Here is a 21,918-nt window from a genome sequence, read left to right as displayed (position 1 = left end):
CTATGAAGAGTACCAAAATGAACCGAATATTCACAGTACTAAGATGACTCCACACTGTAATTGGTATGCCCAAATATATAATTATAATCCGAATTAAGTCAATTTGTCGAATTACAGTAACATCGTACAATAAAACGGATTAGAAAATTTGATAGGGCTGAAAATCAGGACGACATGTTCTTCATTTGATATGTGGTCCCCAATTCTGTTTTACATTCTGCTGGTGGTTGTATGGTGAAGGTATACGTCTTTAAACATTGTTCTAAAATTATGCTAACACACGCTCCCGGAAGGCTAACAACTGTGAAACAAAGACACGGTCTGAATGAAAAGGTAATATATACCCCGTACCGCTCTAGTTTCCAAGTATAACAGGGGTTCCTTCAATCGACGGCTTTCCAGGGCAGGAGCCGCCGCACTTCTTCATTAAAAACTACAAACGGTTAAGTCACTTCAAAGTATAGTGGTATTAAAGGCACATCGAAGAAAAAATAATTAAAAAATCAGTTTCAAAGCTATATTATACAAAGTTGTTCATACATGAAAAAAATTGTGGTATCACCCCTTTAAATGTTGCCTCTTTAACTTTGTTAAAGGGTTCATTTCTAAAGAAAAGGTTTGCCGCATCATTATGCGGCGACAAGTACCGTTCACTAGTTAGATATAAAACGCTACGCTTACAAATGCTATTGCACATATTGTGTACCATCCCGTAGTCACTATTCAAGATAACTAAATATCTTACTCTTCTCTATCAGTCGATATGATGGAAGCCAAAAATATTGTGAAATACGTTTCCCAGCAGCAACTAACCTCTGTAAGTATATCAGGTCAGATATTTAACAGATATGCATGAAAGACATGCCCCAGGCTTTTTCTAATTGCGTAACTATGGATGTCGACTAACAGTATTAACTTAAGTATATGTAAGCCATTAGATCTCTTCGATTGGTTGCACTCAAGGGAAACCCTGGGCCGGCCACAGTTCGGAAGACTATTTGATGCGTATCCTGTTCTTCGTACTGCCTAATAAATATCGGAATCTGTGCGCGCTATTTCTGTAGTTTATCATATAAAGCATTAAAACTAATGGAGATGGATACCCTTCACGTTTCAATATTAGGCGCGAAACGAATTTCGCTCCTTGAACCGTCGCGCCTAAAAATAGTAGCCCGTAGCCCCATTAAAGGATATGAGATAATGTTTATAAAATGTAAACTTGATATACAATAACTTCCTAGTGCAAACGTTAACTTAATAAGTTAATGTAACAGGTATACATTGAATCTGCGGAAGCTCTATGCTCTCCTTAGCGAAACTGATATTGTGGTTTAGCGTTTATGATTATCTCGCAAGACAAACAAATGCTTCCTGACATTCAGTATCATTTACCTTGAGGCCTTTCTAGACGCCTTTAGTGTAGGCGCCCAAATATAATTGAATCAAGTTTACATCGCTTTCAGTGGACAAGAAATATTCTCTCGCTTTGGGTGGTCGTAAAGAAGCCCCTAAGTATATCCTCTTGCAGCTTAAGAGATCCAAGAAAAACAACATTTCGGTTTAATGATACGTCTATCGTAAACAACACAAATTGCAAATTTTACCAAAAATAATGGAACAAGCAGGCTAATACGGAAAAAGATAAAAATTAAGTTAGTACATTTTTCAAGAATCAAGTTAGTTTGTTGCTCTAGCACTTGGCACGTAACTAGAAAGCGACACAGACAGGTAGATATCTGGCGTTGTCTAATAAGTACCACTGAGTCTTACAAAAATTCGTTGCTACATTATGCTACACACTCACTATACTAGGTCCTGATTCTTAATAAAGACGAGCAAGGCTGCCTGCTCGACATGTTATAATCTCTGCGTTTCGAATTTTATCTCCGATATCGTCGTTCGGTGCTCCGCCAGATAGTTGGCTGGCTCCAAGTACAAAACGAGCCGTGTGCCGATGCCCACGTTCGAATCTAGACCACATGTTATAATCTAGTAAAAGTCAACCTTCTTGAATAGCCATGCTACTTTTACGGCTTAACATAAGGTTGAGACAGCACCGTAGGGTGCCGTTTCAACCTATCATAGCATAGGGAGTAACCTCTAACCAGTTCTAACTTACCGATACTCTAGCTTTAACCATTCAGCTCACGGAAACCTTCCCTTGCAGACAAAACTAGACCGTTTCGTCATTACTGCCACCTTATTTCACCGAGGTGGCACATAGGTTTACCCTGTGGTCAATGCTGTCTGCACTGTCGGATGCCAGCCACGGCGCTGGAGATTTCTCGCCACCGGCCATTTTCGGCCACGGCCTACTTTCAGTGATGTCACAATCCGCGTGAAAAACCTAATTTTTAAGTCAACATTAACGAGGAACTACCTGGAGACTACAGAGTACCCTCCGTATGTAATCATAACTTATAAAACGGGATGTGCAAGCGAATATGCGATTCGCGAATATATATATTGTTGTATTGCGAGTACTACCATTAGTTCACGGCCGAACTTGTCTTCTATCCAGCGGTGCCATTCTCTCGTCTGGTCCTCCTTAGGCTAATGCTAAAGATTAAACCCTGCTTACTCTTGACCACCGTATATTCCAGGGTTTTTTGTTGAATAAAATTTTGCAAATTGCTCGTGGAATACACACGTTCTCAACTCTCTTGGGGGTTAATTCACAATACCCTATTTTCACGTTTTCAGTTTTTGGATTATAATTCTGTAATAACTTACATACGAAATGCCAGTTTTTGCCGACAAAACTCTTAGACTTGAAGCTCTGCTACTATGGAAAACCTTCTCAGCATAGGCAATGCGTTCTTTTTCTTCAAGTTCCGATACCTGGTCCCTTCCTCGCTGTTTTTCAATACTTTTCGTTCTTAAACCATTTGCGCCATTCACACGCTCTGGTTCCCTTCAAGTTTTCTTACTGAATGTCTGCACCAATTTTCGATGAACTTTCGAGGAACAAAAGTTTATGGATGACTGCGTATGTTTTCAGTAAGGTTCAGTAACTGACAGTCATGTTAATGAACTGGCCCCCACTCAAGTGGTCAAGGTGCCGGTTTAAATCTAATTTCTTCCACTGATATTATTCAGCGCATGGATAACGAGTGCCGTCGAAATTTCATATCGTACGAATATCTGTTTTTTTTACAAGAGATAATTGGGCTGGTCTTATTTATGATACTTTTTTTCCGTTCACAGTAAAACAGCGGAAGACTTGTGAGGTCAGAAGGATTAGTTTTTTTTTGTCAATTATTAGGGTTCTGTTGTCATTGAACCTATTTCAAATTCAGGTTCATATAATTATACCCTATTGGAGCAAACAATGAAATTAGGTTACTATTTAGCGGAAAAACAATTAACTATACCTGCCAGATATTTCATCCGGGTGAAATCGGATTCTCCTATACACCTCACTCCACCTATTAATAGATAGATCTTATTAGCTATGCGCTGTACTATTGTCGATAATTGTAGCGTGCAAGGAAAGGAACTATTGGTGACAGCTTCATTGTCGATTTATGGGCTTGCCATTCTCGGCGGCTCAGGTGATCTGGTCACAACCCCTGCATCTTCTACCAAAAGCAACCTCAAATCTCTTCGTCACGGCCTTGGGCCAGCAACACAAAGAGACGGGGATTTCGTTCGTGAGCTTCTCATCAGATCCAACATTGGTCAAGCCGAACTTCATTCTTGTCGTCACTGCTTTTTTAGGATGTCTGTTCAAGTCACCGATATGGCCGGAGTTTTAGCAAGTGCTAGAGAAGATGCGTAAGCTTAAGGTAGGTCATTGCGAACTATAGGTCTAACGAAAATATCAACTTAGCTTCGTGGATGCTAAATCAGTAATCAAATTCCAATACGTTCACGTTAACAAGAAAAATCTCTAAAGAACTCAGATTCCTATTCCCGTTTGAATTCTAGCCATAAGTAAATATTAATAAAATGCAAATTACTCAAAGCGTTCGTTAAGAACCTTATGGTGCTCAGTGAAGACTGAACGATCTAGTTTAGAAGCGTTCGTTCAAAAGAAAACCCAGGAAGTTCCTATATATTCATTGCTATTGTTGTTAAATTTAATCTAAGATGATGGACTTCGATTATGGCACGCGAGCCCTACATTACGCGACACCTAACAAATGTGTATTATGAGCGTAGATTTATCCTCAGGCTGGGACGATGAAAACGAAACACATGAGGACTCGATCAAGCCTATCATAGTTATCTTACCTATGGCGTTTAAAAGAGTATTAGTACTTTAGAAACAAACGCCATCTTGGTGGGCGTTCAGATGCAATCTGAGTTTTCCAATTGAATGGTCGACGTATCATTATTTCGATGATAAATTTTCCCAGGCAGGAAGACACTTTTCCCTATTACTGTGTTCAGAATTACAGCTATAGTTCTATGTCAGTTGGAAACAAGAATTTTCCAGCTGATTGGGCGCCTATTTACATTCACAGGCAAAAAAAGACACTACATTGCAGCTTATGGACTAGCTTTAGATGTATTTAGCGTGAAGATATTTAGTTGTCAAGAAAAACATATATCAATCGAGTCGTATCGTGCAAATTTAATAGAACATAAATTGAATAGAGTTTTATGTTTATGTATGATACATTAGAACTAGTTAATAGATCAATAACTCTTTATGTTATATTAACTAATTATTACCTATTATATAAAACCACTGTTATTGGTTTTTAATGGTATATTATTCGAAGTTACATACAACAATCAAAAACTTGAATATGTAACTCTGGCAGCACGCCAATTGGAACAAAAGTTCCATATGCGTACAAGTATGAAATAAAGCCAAAAACAATCGTGTTTATGTAGAAGTCGACACGCAAGAGTAACTAGAATCGAGAGTGAAAGTCGCACGCTTTAAAATCAAAGCTACACTACTTAACTAATGTTTTAAAAAATAAAAACCTTCAGTTATCAGTACGAAGAAGGTAATCAGATTTCGAGCATCGGGTTGTCCGGCAGCATCAAGAGTAGCGTTTTCGCGAGGAGCAGAACGCGAGTGCTACAAGGGTTCGTATTTACAAAACTTCCGTAAACGCAAGCGAATTATTATCATCCAGTTAAGAGTTTAGATGTAAGTAGTAGTAACTAAAAAATACTTACCAACCAAAGCTGTCATAATTATAGGAAGGCGCATATACAGGGGCTTGCAAAGTAGGCATTTTTGAAACTCGTGAATCACCAGCCCACTTTTCTAGTTTAATGGTCTAATTAAAAGTCCACATATAGTGGTCGTTCGTTAATATTTCAGAGATTTTTTAAAATCTCTATACACCTTGTACGCTTTTCTTCTTAGTTCTGTATCTGTAATCGCAATGCTATCCCAGTTTCTATTGTGTATTATAGTTATTAACACAATTTACATTCACTAAGCCAGAACACTACACCTTTAAAATAAGAAAAATCCATAAAAGAAACAGAGTTTTATTATAGTAAACTGTACCGAAGTAACTTGGATGCTGAAACATTCATAGTAATTTTTCAGCTCGATGGCCCTGCTACGAAATCTGCAAAAGAAGTGCATGATTCCGTCAAACTTAGCGTGCGTTGGCGAATATCACTTGTCTAAAAATCACAATAGCATTTTATAAATTTTCGTTTGTCAGCGCAGGATGTGCCTAGGATGGGTAAAACCTGAATCACATGGTAAAGATGCACTTTTTTCCTGTGTTTCGCAGTCTCTGTCAAAGCTCTGTCATGCTTTGATACATCGGTAATTTGAATAGGTATTTGAAATGTCAAAAAAAATTCAGCGCATAACTCAACACAGCGGCCTGTAAACGCGAAATCTGAGTTCAAGATCTACGTATCTATGTCTTTAATTTTGTTTTGTAGGACACTGCGTGATTATTAAGAAGTAAAAGTAGGCCAACGGGCTAAAGTCGCGTGCGAATGATGAAAGATGAAAGCTATCCAAAAGAAGAGAGAAGAACTCAAAAGCGAACAGTTACAAGTAAATAGCAGAAATTACTTCTGGATATTTTATATCGTATGGGCAACGTAGTATCTTCATGAATTAAGAGAGAATCATATTTGCATTTTTACTATTACTGTTCCACTAATATCAGAATGTGGCTCAAGCAAAAAATATTTCAGCGGGATAAAAACGTAAAAACACCCAGTACGACAACATATTTGCCTATATGTATACGCATGAAAGGTCAGGTGTAAAATAAGTTATACCATAAACTTGACGGGTTACAAATATTTTCGCTATATCACTGTAAAAAAAAAGGCCGCCAATAATTCCAGCCTTACATAATATAGGCCGAACTTTCTTTCCCGAAACTTTACATTATTCGTTCATTTTTGGCCTTACGGTTTCGGACTATCTAAGGTAAACTATCCGGTAATACGATTTGAATGATGATAAAGCTGCCTGCAACATACGGAGCAGTTCCGGTGCTTCACGCCTGTCTAAAATGAACGCTCATTTAGCCTTATTGCTTTGAATAGACAAACCAATAATTATTCTGTGAACCATTCGCGGAATCATTGGCTTACTCTAACATTTCGTTAGAAAGCAATTTTTTTTCACAAATAATGCATTTTGAACCAGTGACTATATCTCCAGTGGCCACAATGGTTACCAGAAGGTCGCTTGCCCTCCTCGAATCACCCTCCTCAAGAGTTCATTTGACTTCTCGACCTTATTTCAGGTAAAACCTGCCCAGTAAATAGCCTGTAATAAAGTTCAATACGAACAGTGTACGTGATCATAAAATTAAAATTGATAAATCCATGTTGACATTGTACAGACGTCGGGTCGTGTAGCCAAATCGACGTGATGAGTTATCAAACGCTTTAGCCACTCAAGCGAGATAAGAACGGGGTGTGCCGAGTAAAAAGTAGCACTTAAGCATCCTCTTTTGGCAAGAAGTTACAAAACCAGCAAATGTAAAAGTTGCAATTGCAATTGTTTAAGTATATTGAGCTGTTCAATATGTAGTTACGATTCATTACCTTTAGACAGCAGAAGCTTAGACGTAGTAGCAACTCATTGGTTATTCAAAAGCTACTCAAGGAGTGAAGTGGGCAACCGGCAACTATAAGGATACATTTTTCTAATGTTCTTAAAACCATCAGCCGAGTGACCACGATGATATTGATAACGATAAGAGATAACTGTAAAAAGAGCCAACTACTAACTTTTATTATTTACGCGTTTACGTTTGGAAGTAAATCGAAAAGCTTTTGAACGCCTTGTTAGCAAACCGAGGTAGCAGCATATTTGGAGACGAGTTCTGGGTTTTGCGGATGCGTTCACTAAGTGTGAGCCGTAAGTGGAACATTTGATGCTATTATCTGTTATACATCTGCCATATCTATAAATGCATAATCATACAAATCGTATACGTGAAAACTACGCTTGAAGAAATAGGCCGAGTTTTATACAAAATATGAATCTTACTGGCAGTAAAATAGGACGTAGTTACTTAATCACCCGACGAAAACAATTCGAATTGGGTAACAATTAAATAAAAATGAGGACGGTAAAGTTCTCACGGCAATAGGCCAGTGGGCCACTACCCTGTCACGTAATAAATGCCATATTCGTGCAACGTCCTGTTCAACAGGTTTACTTATGAGCCTGTGGGCAGAAAAATAAGTAAACGCTTGTCGGGACTTGAGTATCGGTGATGCATGCAAAATGGCGTTCCTTCACAATGTTCATTGGGCGGGCACTGAAGTATTCTGAAATTGCTGCGTACTAGTTTACGAAGTTGGCTTGCTTGAGGCTTTGGGATATAGCTTTACATAACCGCCAGTCTTTGGAATATGTTCTCTCCTTTATGCTTTTCTCTTAGATGTTTTAAGGATGGAGCGACATCTACGTCGTCTCTAGGTGCGACTCTCGTCGTTTACTAATTCAACTTTGTCGTATGGGGTCACAAACTTTCGATCTCTTTGGATTTCGATGAAAAAAATAGTCTGTATTGATGTTTTGATTGATTCGGAGGAAAACACGTGAAGCGTATGCATTTAGGAGGCCAAGCGCGCACTTTATGGTATTTATCACGACAGCGTCTCAAGGACCACAAGCTGTGAGGCACTCCTGGCCAAAAGAAAGCTTGAAGTCTATACTGGCGTGTTGCTTCGTACTCATACACTGCCGAGTCTATGTTGCGTGTACCTTGATTGATAATTCTCAAAGGGTTGGGTGTTCATATTGCTGGAGGGCTGGAATACATCGTGCTATTCGCCATTGTGACTATTCGCGTTCGGGTTACACTAGTAGGTGTTAAGCTGGTATAGGCTTGTTTTAACCTGAATTTAGTGGACTTTAGGGTGCTGGTAGGTTAGATACAGTCGCTATTGGTGAGAGAACGAGATCAAGAGAGCGGCAATCACTTTTAGTTGAATCCCTTAACATATTCTTTCAGCATGAATTTTGTAAGGATTTGTCATTGCACCACTGCCGGCCGAGGACTAGGTACTGTGGTAGCTGTTTGCAAAACATGGAAGAGCTCATCAACGATTTATCAGTATTCTGCACGAAGAGGCGGACCGAAGAGGGTGGACATTTAGTACACATCTCTGCGAGTCCGTTGCAATGGTAACCTTAAAGATTAAGCCTACAGCTAGACTGGTTCATATCCAAGCAAAATTATTACTTCAAAGGCTCATGAGTCACCGAGGGTTACTGTCACAAACGAAAAATAGAGTTAACAGCTGTAGAAAGAGCTGTCCACGTGGTTATCATGCCGTTTCGTAGGTCTGTTGGAGAAATCCCAGAATGGCCCGACAAGACTTACACCGGCTGCTCCTGGCGGGACAAGTCCTTGATGTCGTACCGAAAACGCAATTCTAAGGACTTGTTAATAAAAAAGATATCTACTCGAAGCCGGGTCGGATTGAACTTGTCTTATGTGAACTGCTGCGACGAAAATTAAGTGGATCCTTAGAATTCCATTAAAGTCACGTTCCGCTCTAGCCATTTCGTTGGAAGATGAATCAGATGAGTTGACAGCAAGCTACTTAAAGTTTTTGCAGCGGAGCTTGAATATCCTGAGTGGTCGCAAGCTCATTCTTAAACGGGTTTTTAGCTAAGCAAACGTTCAGACAAACGTGCAGGGAAATCAAATTGTCTATATTGTATTGCCATTAGCCGCTGATGACGACAAAATGAAATTTGCGACAGCCTATATCACGAGAGTATTGGTTATGAGAAATTTGGCATGTCGTGTCTTTCTGGGAGTATTTACTTAAAACTTAAACAGTTGCTGTCATTCGCGTAATAACAGATTTGGCACACATCTATGCTAGGTAATACTTTTGAAAAACAACGTGAATCGTATTGATAAATTTTAATGAATCTTGGTGTGTCCGAGTGATGAACGTGCTGATATTTGCTACAGTCGGGGTTTTCAGCTCTGAACAACGCAAGCTTCCGGAAGAATTGCTTATGATAATGTACTTATCTAAACTTTACTCTCGTTGGAACGTCCAGTCGGTGGTTTACCCCGATAATAAACGGGGGTTGATCCGCATAGTATCTACATATGTGTAATACTCAATATGTTTGTAAACTGATGGCTACTACTGCTCGTATAATAATGTCACATGGACAAATGACGAATCCTTACAGAAATAGCAATAAGTCAAAGTGGAATACAAATCCTCCTCAGGCAGCCATAAATAAATTATTTTAATTCGTTGAACACAGATATATGTATATATGTAAATGTTACATTATTCAGTATATTCTTCATACACAATGTAGTGGAGTGTGAAGAATTTCCAAGACAGACTGTTTGGCGACGTCCTTCACTTATCTGATACGGTTATATTGATCCCATTGGTCAGTTCGACCCGTCGCAGCTATTCAATGCAAATCTTCTTTCTTATTACTTAAACGATTTAGGCCAGTTCTAGAGATCTCGAGTTTAGGGTCTAGAGGAATACTACGAACATTCGGGAGGATCATAAAATTATATCAGTACAAATTAGTTAACACTGCTGCTAGACAGGCTGAACATGAGCCTGCAAGCTCGAAACAGGTACGCTGGCTTAAAAATGAAAAATGGTCCCTGGCTTTCCAATGCTAACAGCAATAACAATGAAAAGAGACGAATAGGTGTCGATATACAATTAAGTCAACACGGGTAGGAAGCATCGGTCGTTACTATCTTGCCACTTATTTCGCTTCCACTTGAAGGTAAAACTAGGGCCATATGTGTGTTGTGAGACGACGTAAAGCAAAACATTCATCGGGAAATATAGCCGATCTGTGTAGAAGAATCATGAAAGGACCAGATTGGAAAAAGCCACGAAAAAAATAGTTTCCAAAGCAAATAAAATTCATGCAATAAGTCACTAGGCCAAAAATTAAATGAAATATCTGAAATAGTACCCAATTTCGTCGACTGATTTAGGCCGGATGTTACCCTAACATTTCCAGAGCATCTGACTTCTGATACAAAGTTAAATATTTAGGAAGCAGAAATTTTGCTTGGTTGCGTCAAAATGATGCTATCGGTTGCTTGCGGTCAATGTTGCGCCTCTTCCAGCCATTCGGAGTTAGTTGGCGATGGCTAATTACTGAGCAGTTTAATTAGTCCAACGAAGGTGAAGATTGTGACATAATTTCTGTAGAAAGGACTTCGCTTAATGACGAACGCTCCTCGTCGATCTGAATCCAGCGCAACATGCAAGATGTGGGTAATATCCTACGCCAGACTTTGTAGTAGCCTCAGCAGTTCCAGAGGGCTGAGAATGCAACATGAAATGCGCAGTCCTGTATTGTTTATCTTGACATTTCCTACAACACAAATAAATCGAACTACCCTAATGCGAAAATGTCGGATTGATCGTCGTATTCTTTCAGCTCAGTATTTTTCAAAAATTACACTAATGACAAATAACAGAGAACGAATAAACAAAATGAATAATAAGCCAGTTTTTGCGTCACGCGGAGAGTTCATCGATTATAATCGTGATATTGCAATAGGTAACGTCTTTGCGTGTTAAATTTGAGGACACATAGTAGTCTAGGTTCAAATCCAGGCGTACTACGATTCTTTTGGTGTTGCAAGGGACCAGTCGTCTGAGATGATGCCCGACGGTTTAAGTACTATACGTAGAACATATATATTTTTTAATTTAATGAGTGGATCAGCTGCGTGTAGTTTATGTGGAAGTGCTTCGAAGGGTCATGAACGAAGTATACTTAGTTCCGAATTTAAAGAAGGAACAATTCTGATGAATCATTTGTATCTTGCAGTTTGTCTATAATTTAAATAAACATACTGAAAAGATAGTATATAGAAACATCTCCCTGTCTATTACGCGGAGGTTGAAATGGTCGTATTGCTTAGGTGAGAAATAAAGTGGAAGTTTATTTTCAGCAGAGAACTCATTACACCTTAAAGCTTTTCAAAATTTATTTTTCTATCACGCCTTTTACATCTGCATTGTAGTGAGTTAACGATGTAGGCCATAAGCATTACAGTGGAATTAACTCAATGACAGGCTCTTTATATATATATATATATTTATTTAGTACAGTTGCAAGTACTGAATCTTCAAAGAAATCATTCCGTACAAAATATCCATCAACAGTGATCTTATGAGACTGAATGCGACAGATCCCGTTTTGATGGCCGTGTAGTCCTTACGAACAGCCTTACGGACTACACACAGACGAAAAAAGGAAACCGGCCCAGAGAGGCTTCGCGAGTTAATATCGCACACGGCGCTGAAGCAAGAGCAACAATTATTATTGCTAATAATGATAAATAATAAGAAAGCATATGCACTATACTATAGTTCAATTACGAGTGTGTATATCGGATAAAGGTCAGAGATATATATACATACACAGACAGACCAGGTAGTTCGAATTCGGACAAATTTGGGAGGCTGCTTGTCGTAGCGGGCATGCGCTCACTCGCTATTCTCGGCACCATGGAGAAAAAAGTGGACTTTCTTCGGAATTCGAGAAAAGATCAATTATTACGTAATGCTTTTGCGCGGGACGAACCCTCATCTTAATTATTTTTTATATTTACTTTTTTGCCAGAAATCGATGGGTTAAGTTATTGCTGGTTTTCATGCGGCTTCTGAAAATTTTGAAGGGATTTGCGGGGGGGGGGGGACCGGGAAATCTTGAGTGAATGTAAAGTTTAAAAAGCTCGAAAATTGATCGAAGTAGCCCAAAACGCTATTTTTTTATACGCCTATCTATTTAGTATCGTTTGTCTAGAAATCATGGCTGTTTCTAAGAACAACATTTAAAGTGCCACTTGGGTCGTCTATATAAGCTTCAGCAACTGATATATTTGAAATTTTTTTGCTCCTTTTGTAGTTGTCGGCTGTTTTGGAAATTCAACTTCGCTTGAGTTTTTTTACGTAGAATATAGGAACGACAGTCTAACAAGCTTACATCTAACGATGTCGTGTGATTACTATTGAAAGGCTGTTTGTTGAAGACGAAAGATTTTAAGGTGCCTAGTGAATCATTTAGGTCCTAAATTAAGAAAGTGATCGCGCTTAATGACACTTATATAGAATAAAGGCGATTTTTATCAAAAATAATTTTAGCATATGAAAAAAGTTGTATTGCGTTGTGTTCGTCTGAATGCACTTTTCGGAGTCGCAAAAAAAATAGTCCAAATTCAGCTTCCTCGTCCTGTATATCAGGTGAGACAAAGCTAAACTTTTGGTAAAAATAAAAGGTCGGTTTACAGTTTAGGAAAATACTGCACACCTATTTTTATCCACCAACTGAAAACGACAGGGATTCAGTAGGGACGATGTTTTACTAACTGTGCGTTTATTAACGGATGCAAGTTTAGCTTGGAAGTTTAGCTACTCATGATACATTCATGCAGAAATTGGCGGGTAACGGGTAAGTGGAGGGGTCGTTCCTGCGGCAGCGTGCATTTTCCCGAATGTTACTAAAGACATGATACACTCCTTCCTCGACCCAAACATTCACTCTAATAAAATACATAATTCTAAGGAATCAAGATGTGTATATGAAGTGCTGTTTGATAGAATCAATAATGCAGCCTTACAGGTCCTAAAACAGGAACAGATGTTCGGCGTAGATTCGACTCGGCGAATGGCGTGTTATACGTTGTATTGTTCTGATACACCTAATTGTCTGCTGCTCCATTGCGCGTCTGCCATTTGTACTATTCTTTCCTTTTTGTTCTCGTCATGAAGAGCATCGTCAAAATAGTGCCCAAGTGCCGATTCGAACACGGAAAGTTGGTTATTATTTGTACATATTATCAGGAACATAAGTATAAGCAAATTGCAAAAATGCCTTTTTCCTGTTGCCGGCATGAGTGTGAGCTAAGGCCGCGTAAAGCTATAGGTTCTTCTAAAGGCACACAATCTAACTTTGACTAGTTGAATGAATGTGTCCTAATTGATGGTAGGCAGAAACGTATGGTTGTTGCTTCTCAGCGTTCTCTCTCACAGCTTCTCTGACGTTACAAATAACCCCGCCAAACCGGTTTATCTTAGTAAAATTCGAACCCTAGTCATCTTATCTACCGCAAGTTTGATAACTCAGTTGTGTTACTATTTTGGAATGTAAATTGCAATTTTTTTTTTACTACAGATCTGGTAAATCATTCAATTGTAAAATAACAAATATCAATAATGGGGTATGCTTTCGAACGATTCAGCGATGAAAATCTAGACAGTCTATCGCGTGTGAGACCAAATTTAGTTCTAATCTACTTGATAACAAAAACCGGCACATTTAGACGCCGATTACAAACACATAACGACTTCTAACAAGAGTGAAGTAATGAGTAAAAAAAAAGATAGAGTGAAAGTTTCCTATTATGTTGGAAAGGCTACAAATAACTCACTTGCGTACAGACGGAGCGATGTGTACATACCCTCTACTCAAAATGAGGCTGGATGAAGGGACTCACGATCATTCCACTGATCGTTTGTCGTCTTTGTTTGAATACCGTGAGCAACTAGTCAGCTGTAGGTATACTGATTAATACCTAAGTAATCCTCGAAGTGCTCCCGACTACTTTTCTCGAGCGCGGCATTAAATTTCTCATTACGCCCGTTATATAGAGTGTATCCAAATGAAGTCTTGACCCTTAAATCTGGTTTGTGGAATTACTGGTTGTGTATGGATCCTCTATCTAGTGAAATCATCTACTAGGTAGGTAATTACTCTATGCGTTTTAATACCGGCCCATTTAGCTATATGAGGTATTAGGGAAGCGATGCTAGAGACTAGACTTTTTGGGTTTCGCTAAACACATTCGCTGAGGACCAACACTGAACGAAGCACGAACGCTTTAGTCAGTGAATGCGACCTTGCCCTTCACGTATGCCCATAGCCCACCGGTCCTCAATCTTTTTGTGGTAATCTTATCTTCTTTAAAGATTTCAGAAGAATGCATTAACGGACATTGTGTGAGGGTTGAAGGTCACTACGGTAATACCCACTAAACACTGCAGTCCTGATCGGATGAAAGGCTTTTTTTTAACCCTTTCTAGGGCGGATACGTCGGAAACCGCATTAACATTGCTTCAGTGTTTGACCTCTCTAATAAGATTTTTTTTGTTGTTTACACGGCCATGCTGTTCGTTTTTTCTTTGACTTTTAAGGCTAGACGATATCTTCGATGTAAGATGCCCCCTGACCTACTCTTCCTCTGACTTCGTCATTCACCTAAAAATAGTTTTGATGTTAAGTTGTCATTACTGCGTGCTTACGGCGTCCCGACTATTTCTAGATTTTTTATTAGCGTAGGGTTGGAATTAAATCAAAATGGCCATAATCACTGCTATGTGTATTTTAACTTACTGTGAAATAGACTTTTTTGCCCAGGCTCCCAGGCGGATTGAACTACGTCAGGGAGCCAAATCGAACTTTAAACGCTATTGGTAATGATTTCGAATGGCAGTAATGCTTTGCCGAATGTGTTTAGTGGCTGAAGATGAAAGCCATTTGAGCGAAAGACTGGAATAGATAGGCATATTTTTGCAAATGAGTTTTTTTTTTTTTTTTTGCCAATTTTACGCATTACAAAGTGCACTCAAAAACACACTTTAAATGCCGGACAAATTCAGCCGTAATGTGGAAATGTATCTTTTATGTCAAAAAAGCTCGCCGTGCAAAATGTACCTTATTTCATTTTCTATTAGAAATTGTAAAATGCTCGATACGTCTTATTGTAGTTGATACCATTAAGCATGTGTACAATTCGTCCCTGAAGTCGTTTTACAAGCTATTGAAGTTCATGCTAAGGCAACTGAGACGACTTCAGTCGACACATTATGAGAGCCTGATACGGGCCTATTCATAACCGAATTGAAATTAGCGTTTGTCACGATAACGCAAACAGATCACGTTGTTACTGGTCATCAACGGTAACAGCTGTCAGACTAGTCTATTGACAATTACCTAATACGCGAGCAAATTATTATGTCCATTATATATTTATTTATATATATAATCTATTTATTCACTTAAACGCTCGCCTGTGTCACACAGAAGTAGTCAAAAGTCACCAAACACCTATTTTGCCTTACCAAGCTAGCAGTATATGCATTTTGGTGGTTCTCACTACCTGTATTTGAATTTCCCATTGTTTTCAAGTCTTCTTCGCACTTTTTGTAACAAACTATACAAACTATCACTCGGATTTACAACGTCTTTTACAATCCATTATAAATCCTTATAGTTCATTTACGAAGTCCAAAACACTGTAAAAACTTTTAGCCGTAACGCCTCACTTATTATCGAATTTCGTACGAACGCGGCAGTCAAAGGCCTTAAAGGCTTTTAGGCTTTTTACAATACAACCGTACTGTATTTGTAAGTAAGCTTGCAAACCCTTACGTCTAAAAAAAGATATTGCGAATCTGGCATACGGTAGCAAGCCCACTAACCATAAGGTCATCTAATACGAGTAATAGCAATAATAATCTCGCCTATTTTGTTATCCAGAAACTATTCATTCCGAACGATCATATTATACATTTTTGATTTTATGTCTAGCAGAATTCAATATGAATGTTTTTTTAGCCAAAAATCTCTAGCAATGTGTATGATTCAAACTTAGATTTATTTATGCCATTGTCAAATTCCACTTAAACACTTATCACTAGCAAACAAACAAACAAAAATTACAGTAAGTGTAAGTAGGTTTTGTTCTCTCTTCCAGAATACCAGCGTTTTATTGCATTTCAACTTTCGAATTTTCAAAGTCATAGTTTATCCATGTAGGTTGCTTTTGTGGCGACCTCTAGTGCTCGATATGTGCGCGAAGTCCGCGAAATCCATTATCATCTCGACTATCGAGAAGACCTGCAGACAGCCATTTACGTAGCTACGCTGCTGACTAGTTATAATAAATAATATACTGCTCCTTTTCCATTTTCACTGAAATTGTCACTGGTTCGGCTTTCGCCTGTAAGGCCATTTCCCGAGAGCGAAGCCCACGGAAAAGCGGCCTGATATCGGTCCGGCTACACGGCCCTATCGTGAACCTTTCCGGACTTATAATCACACCAACTTACGCTCCAGTGCACAATCGAGACTGTTATAATCTTTGTCGCCACGCACTATCGTTTACGTAAGGCTCGAAGCAAGCTTTGCCACTGCAACAAGCTAATGCTATCCCCAATACGGACCCTGCTTTGGTTACACCATCAGCCACTCTGAGAGAGAGGACGAGGACTACCCACTCGCTAATGAACGGAAGTAGACCCACGGTCTCGAAAAGTGGCATCGAAATCTTGAAGGCGAGGTGACAAGGACCGGGCAAGAGTCCATTCTGAATACATTTTTACTGTAGAGAAGTAGTAAAGATAAAATGTGTGACCGCAAAAAAGGCAAGAGCAGGGGTTATTCAGTTGGTAATACTGTAGTTCTTCTCTGCCTATCAAAGATCACGTTACCGAGTGTAATCCGTGCAACTAAGCACTCATATTCCTTCCAAAATTACGTTGCCGGGATCGAAGAGTTCGTTGTAAAATGCGTGTATCCGTCCTACCCTATTTGACTATAGTATAAAATGGAGTTACTAACTTGTATGTGAACACTTGGGTTTAACTGTCGTTTTTGTAGAGTTAAGCGATACATCGGAAGACAAAAACACGGGCATCGTTCTCAACCAAACAGGCGAGCCTCACCGCTTCGTCCTTCAATTTTTCTACGTACTTTGTAAGGTACTATGTGTACTTTGTACATATGTAAAATGTCCTTTGTCAAGCTGATTTCGGTCGGCATGAACAACGATTTAGGGACAGCCGAACGGAGAAAAGATCAACTGGATATTCTCTACTGAGCGAGGCTCTGAAATTCGATAAAAATTTTAAGTTAAATCTAGATACTATTCTCATTCTTGTCCAATAGCCATGCGTCACATAGAATTTATCTACATAGTAATAAAAAATACATCTAAAACGACAATGAACCATAAGTGTGACTACTTGATGCGTTGATCTTTTTATTTTAAAGTGAAGATAGCCGTTGAACTCAGCCGTTGAGGTAGGTTGTCTTTACATCAATTGACGTGAGTCCGTCGAATATCTACTGTTAAAAATAGTATTCCGGTATATTTCATTTTAGCGGATTTAACTGAAACGTTTTGCAATACTAGTTAATAGACAGATTTGTATCGAATTATACAAACAGCTTTTTCTTGCTTTGTAGGACTCTTGCTGATATGTGTTATAATCATTGGTTCTAGTCAAAATCGATTTCAGTAACATATATACAATTTTTTTTTTCATTTATTGTTTATTATGATCACTCTTATTATGTTTTACGTAATAAACTGATTCCTCTATTAGGGGCCATGCAAAATTTTGGTACTTTCTTTGGCTCACATTGTTCAACGTATAGAAAACTGTATGTTAGAGCGAAATGCTCGAATATAGGGTTACTTCGGTATCTATACATAGCGTCGTAGCGTTACCTTGAGTAGCCTATTATCATGGCCGCGTAACGGTGCCCTCAAGCATGTATCTATAATTTACCTTTTAAATGTGTGTATGGTCTTCTTGTGTGGTCTGGTCTATTTAGCATCAATATTAGGGACTCTGGCTTTTTTTTCAAGCTTAGATATATTCAAAAAAAAAAATGCCCCACAACTACGAACAGAACAAGAATAGTCTATGCTGAGTTACAATTCTCGAATTGAGGATATAGTGCTCTGATGCTCACGTATCACGACCTCAATTAAAATCGTTAAAGTTTTTTTTAGTTAAACCTATGAAAAGCTAGCATGTTCTTTCACAGCGCATTCAATTCTATCAATATATAATAATAATCATAATATATAAAGTAAAATAGTATATAAACAATAAGGACATTATCTCTTACACTAGTTGACTTTTAATTCATTTATTTACATTTGTATGAGCGACCGTGTACTGCTTTCTTGTGTTATTGGAATTACACCGTTAGCCACAAACAGCTACACTCCACCAATGTACTGTTATATTTCGAACGACTATTTCGTATAGGTTTTTGCGGCAAAAACCTTATAGTAACCTCTAGCAAGCGAGCACCTTTTCAAAGCGAACACCTCAAAACACTTCTAACAGAAATATATTAGCTATCACTGAGGATTTCAAAGTTAATCAATAACTTGCGTTTCTATGAGGGCTCATGTGTATGAGTGGCCGGCCAGATACTTCGCTCAAAACGTTTTTTGCATATTATTTTTTGTGTAGGATCTATACGTTTTACTATACGTCTGGATCTATACGTACCGGATTAAAACATTACGAGCCAAAGTGGCGGGGAACCATAAAGTCGCTTTTTAATAAATCGGTAGAATCACCATGACAAATAGCTTTCAAAACATGCATGTACTGTGTACAACGTTTATAGCTCTATCCGTACGCTACGCACGTACGAGAGCGTGCACTCTGTTTCAGATACATTTTTCACTGTTGGCCAGAGTCGTTCAACCTCTGCGCATAATGATTATTCGACCTACAGTTCTTCCGGTCGACAAATCTTCTAATCTTTACAGTTGTCACTTAGATTTATACTGACATTTGATTTTTGACTGCTAACAAAAACCATCGGTTCTAATCTCAGGCCTCCACTCTCGTTTTCACCCGTCTCCGAGACTTTGTTTGATTGAGCTAGTTATCCACTGCAACCTTCGCGACGTTGCTAAATTGAATCTCATCGAGCCTTGTCCTAACAGTGTCTTAGAAACAAAATCAACACGTCGATCAGAAATAAAGTTGACCTAATCGTCCAAACTCTACACGACTCTAGGGCAGGCTTTTGCCAGGATGTTTATTTTTCTCTATTTTCATAGCTTGATTTAATGTGAACTGTTAAACGCATTCATTTCTCAGACTTGCAACATTAAAAAAGCACCTAGCCGGCCTTCAAATGACGTCCTATTTCTTTAACCCAAAACATGGACCACATTTTAATGCCACTGATTTACGCTTACCGATTAATACTAGGAAACAGAAAGAACAGCTTAAAAATTGACATTGTCTATTCCCTACAATTTTCCCTAATCCATGAAGATATTCAATAATATCTTCAGCACAATTTTTTACACGTAGTGACCGTCAAATTATTAATAAAAAAAACAATACATACACAAAACTCTTTTTAAAGAGCTAAGATTTACAACTGCACTCATTGTCAAACAGAGGAACTGATCATAATAACAACAATACGTATATCAGATAGAAATGCATAACACATTCGCTCCTTCTATCAGCCTGTAAATAGGACAGATAAATCCCCATGCTTCCAAAATGATCCTTCAAAGAACGAATTTCAAAAATTTATAGGGGTGCCTCCTTCATTCGGGCACATACAGTGGTGACGGCCGTGACCGGCTTGGAAGATTACCCAAAATACATTTATTACGGTCGTGCTTAGCTGTTTTCAATCGCAAACTGACGTTCTATTCATAGCACAATAAGTTGCGGAAGCGTGCTATTGAGTTAATTAAATGCCGATGGCCCTATAGAGATTTCAATTTAGTACCACTGAAGTGACCTTGAACCTTGATTGTTGAACCTTGTTACTATTTCTCCATGTAGCATGGCATAGACATGCAAGTACGCTAACTAATCCGATAATTAAATTTTTGTTGGGAGGTTACAGACCCACAATGCTGTTACCAATTATTGCTACAAGATCGAACTTTCTGTTGTTCGCAACGGCGCTGCAAGCTGTGCTATGATAGTAGTAGTAGGTTTAGAGCGAGCGTCTCGTATTCGCTTGCTAAGCGCAGCGACACGATGTGAGCTAGGTTCGAATCCTGGTAGGGACAGATTTCGCTTCGCGCTGGGAGCCAGCCGTCCTAGGGAACGTCTAACGGTGTTATCGGACGTAAACAGAAAGGTTACGCTAGACTATTTTACTGCTGAGCAACGGGACGTTCATAATACAGTAAACGAGACGAGCGTTCGATTGTGTGGTCCAAGGTGTCGCCCATCGGACAGAGGCGACGTACGCTACTTTTAATCAATTTCGGCCAAAATAACGATCATACCGCTTCATCACTGCAAAAAACGTCTGCATACCAACATAAGCATTTGTTAAAACGGTATCTATAAATTAACTGTATTTTATAATATGCTTAAATTTTTCTCTTCTAGGTTACACCTCATTATCCAATGACAAGCATTGGAATAGTTTATGGAAAAAACTAATTTTCCTCTCATATTAATACTTAATGTTTAGTTACTCTCGATCATTTGACATAAAGCAAGATGAATACCAGGCTGCGAAAATGTTTGATAATCAACTATGGGAATTCTAACATTTTAGTGATGAACGGCAACTCCATTTAATATCGTTCGGTTCGAAATGTTGCACTTACTAGCCAATAGTGGCAGTGACCGAAACTGAATTGTGTTCAATGGATGTAAAGCGGCGTATGAACGTCATACGATCATCCTGATATAGCTGAATAGTATATTACCTATCGAGTTATTTTGGGCAATGGGTTATTTTGCGGATTTGTTTCAGTTATTCCTGGGGTTATCGGTTACATGATAAACACGCAGCCCCATTAAAAACGTCCCCCCCCCCCCCCGAAAATGTCGCTTGTGGTGATTAGCATCCTAACGGGCCCGTATCAAGTAAACCGTTTGGTCAATTCGTGTCGTTCGTTTATGCGTAAAAGTCCATGCTTTGTGCAACATTGAAAAACAGCTATTTGTACACCTTTTTTAGCTGTTGTCTTTCGTAGAATCTTTCGCGATCGCCGCACTGCTTATATGTTTGTTGGGTTTGTCTATAATAGTCTTCGGGCCGATCAAACTACACGACCAAAATGCTTTCTATCCGACGTTGGTACTTACCTCTGCTGTGAAACGCGCGCCTAATGACGATATGGATTTTGCAGTACATAAAGGACTGTCGCACAGTGTCTAGGAGATCCTGCCAATACTGCTTGTAGAGCTCCAGACTACGAGAAGCTGGTCATAATGAATTGCAGACCTCTCTGCTCGAAAATTCACCAATCCGAAGACTTTACGCAGCTAGGAGTAAGTCGCATCACTCTCAGCAACTATTAGACAATACGTTAGAGACAATAGAGTAGATCACGCATGAATTCAGGTGGAAAAAGAAACCATTGTTGCACAAATCGGTACCGCTAATGAAAATCGACCCTTTACGATAATTTTCAACGCACGAAAACATCGTTAATCCTCGGACAACTCTAGGCACGGAAAATTAATAAAATTTGGTGGAATCTAACAGAGGTAAGCTACTACGAGTTTCAGAAAAATAGTAAAAAGACGGGTGCACACTGTCACTCGACTCATTTCTTAGAAGTGAAACAAAAATGCGGTTATAAAAATCCCCGAAACGCAAAAGATCACCCGGAGTCATGGGTTGTAGGTCAACACATGACCCTACGGGGTTTTACGTGACCTAGAAAATTTTCT

General features: G+C 38.9%; 1 long non-coding RNA gene across 5 annotated transcripts in view; it reads left to right on the top strand.

The window, feature by feature from the left end:
- Positions 1–16,283: 16,283 nt before the first annotated feature.
- The window catches only part of LOC147756738 (uncharacterized), a 39,426-nt gene continuing 33,791 nt past the window's right edge, over positions 16,284–21,918 (top strand). For 2 of the 5 annotated variants that reach the window (XR_015323667.1, XR_015323668.1), the window contains exon 1: positions 16,284–17,196. This is a non-coding gene — a long non-coding RNA (uncharacterized LOC147756738). Of the gene's footprint in view, positions 17,837–21,918 lie in introns of those variants that run through there. The other 3 variants (XR_015323666.1, XR_015323669.1, XR_015323670.1) reach the window with 3 other exon arrangements.

The sequence above is a fragment of the Varroa destructor genome, unplaced genomic scaffold, assembly GCF_002443255.2.
Source record: "Varroa destructor unplaced genomic scaffold, Vdes_3.0 BEIS01000003.1, whole genome shotgun sequence".
Classification (NCBI taxonomy): Eukaryota; Metazoa; Arthropoda; class Arachnida; order Mesostigmata; family Varroidae; genus Varroa; species Varroa destructor.
Note: the sequence above shows the minus strand (reverse complement) of the source record. Positions and strands in the feature narration are given on the sequence as shown.